Genomic DNA, 2,624 nt, shown 5'->3' on the forward strand with positions numbered 1-2,624 from the left:
CTAACACTCAAGGACGCTTTACAGAGAATAAAAGTTAAGGTGAGTATTCACGGCAGCAGGATGGTGTATATGGGATTGATACAAAAACTGCGGCGCCTTTGTTTCTTATAAAAATGGAAGATGTCAGCCAGTTAAACTGAGCGCTTCACTGATGTGTTTTTACTGTTTGACAAACAATGGAGCTCTATAGCACAGTGGAATGAATGAGAAATCAATTTTTAGCCACATAGACAATACTTGTTATACAATCAATTCATAGCTGGTTTTGATGTTTCCATGGGAGTTATTGGTACGCTAAGAACAATATAGAATATTGCCAGCCTCATTCTTTAATTTAACAGCTTGTTGACTTGTTGAACGATTGTTGGGAGAAGAAATTGACTCAGCATCGTTCGTTTAACCGTTTATAGGATGAAATTGTTGCCAAGAACCATTGGACTTGTTTTTTGACCTTGTACCTCATTTTGTTGGTTTTTGAAGAATGTGTTGATCCACTTCAGTGTTTGATTTTTCTTTCCCCCATTGCATTACATCCAGTTTCTCACTTTTAAAATGTCATAAAGGTGACCCGTTTATTTCTTCTCGAAAGACTGATTGGATTGATAGACAATGCTTTTGTGTTTTCAACCAGTGTGGCATAGCTGCTGTAGGACCCAAGCACACAAGTGGATGTCACACCTTGTTGTAAACTGGTTACAGTGCATACTAACTGCAGAATAGATATTACGTGTAAAAAAAAAAGCTTAATTTGCAAAAGAATGGATTGCCATGTTTGGAAAAACGCTTATTTCCTGCAAAAAGTTAGATGAGTGGATTGCTACTTGTCTCATTGTTGTCCGTTAAATATGAAGCTAATGCTACATCTAGCAGCTGCTAACGTTAGCTTAGCCCAGAAACTGCAAACTGCTGGCCAACGGCCAAAAAAGTTGCCCACCAGTACCTCTTAAGTTAATTAATTAACATATTATATTTCATGTCTTTAATGAGTATAAAACAATAGGGTACAACCAAAATTGTGCCGTTTTGCGTGGGTTTTGGACCAGACTATTTATTGGCATGGACCACAACTCTGGAATCTGCGCTGGTTGCCTAGCAACCAAACAAAAAAAAAACTAGCTAACGAGCTAGTCCGCAAACCGCGATTTGTTTTTGTATTTCTATTTTTTACGGATGAAACCACACACCGTAAAAATAATTAACATGAAACAGACGAGACATAATGTGTTAATAAGCGAGCTTTACAGGTGCTAGCAGTTGGGTTTTGTTGCCGTTAGGGGCCCGACTAGCTGTTTCCCACTGTTTCAACTTTGCTCATTCTTCTCAGTTAGCTAGCGTTAGCTAACTAACTCAGCGCCAGAAATGGTAAGAAAACGTTTGAAAACAAACAATTAGGTGATTAAGAAATTGGATTTGAATTGAAAATATGTCTGAACACAGATGTAGCTAATTACTTTTAAAGCTAATTCACCACTCACAACTTGGTCCTATTCGTGGCACTTTGTACTTCGGTTAGCTAGCTAGCTAAGCTGCTAAAAATGTTTATTTCAGTATAACAAATGGAGAGATCCATTTCACTTCCAGTTCAGTCAATTCAGGACCCCCGCCCCCATACCAATTTAGAGATATTAGGTAGCTAAGTAAAAACTCTAGAATGATTTCAATTCACATTTATATATTGACTGAGCTGAAAGTTAAAGGACAGGCCATGCTTTATATTCAATACTGCTTTTAATTCACTTATTCACAAGCTCTTCGGAGAGAAGTGTCTTATCTGCCGGGTATACGTAGCTATAGCAACTAAAAACCGGGTTCATTTTTATGACTTTGCTCTTTTCGTTTTTCAGTCCTGTTCTGGGTTTTAACCTGTATTCTGTTGTGGATTATTACTGAATGTTCTTAGTAATTCTGGTGTTACCTGTGCACTGTCATCTCAACTGACTACAGCTGGAGGAAAAGGTGGACAAGAGACGAAAACTTTAATTGCTCGTACTGTTGTTTCCTTAATGGCTATACACAGCAAGTAATCCCAACAAAATACTAAAATGGTACTTATTATCACTGAAATAAAAAGGTTAGCTTCTTTTGCACTGCTTACTGTTACTGTGGTGTTGTTTTTCTGTTCTTTAGTGTTAAACTCCAAACGTGTAGTGCTGAGAACCGACCACTAGATGGCAGTCAACCTCAACTAGTGGTTCCCAACCTATGGCCCCTAATAAGATTTTTTCTTTTTTAAAATCTTCTTACTAGATAATCTCACCTCTTCAGCCATCTAATACATACTCAAATAAAACATGCTGAAATGGAAGAATTACATGGTCAAACTGGAACTGGAAACTTGTTGACAGATAAAACCTGTGGCTAGGGGTCACAAGTAAGTGGTGTAAGTGGTGACAAGCTAATAAAGTTAGACAACCATTGCTCTAGCACAGCGGTTCTCAAACTTTTTTCAATATTGTACTCCCTTTGGCTTGTTTTTTTTAGTCAAGTACGAGCCCTGACTAGCGCGAAATATTTTTGGTGGGGAAAAAAGAATATAAATAGGTACAATACAGTCTTGGCAGTGATAGATTTAAATTTAAATTTTAATCTGTTTATTGATCCCCTATGGGGAAATTACAATTTAC

The sequence above is a fragment of the Etheostoma spectabile genome, unplaced genomic scaffold (genome assembly GCF_008692095.1).
Source record: "Etheostoma spectabile isolate EspeVRDwgs_2016 unplaced genomic scaffold, UIUC_Espe_1.0 scaffold314, whole genome shotgun sequence".
Lineage (NCBI taxonomy): Eukaryota > Metazoa > Chordata > Actinopteri > Perciformes > Percidae > Etheostoma > Etheostoma spectabile.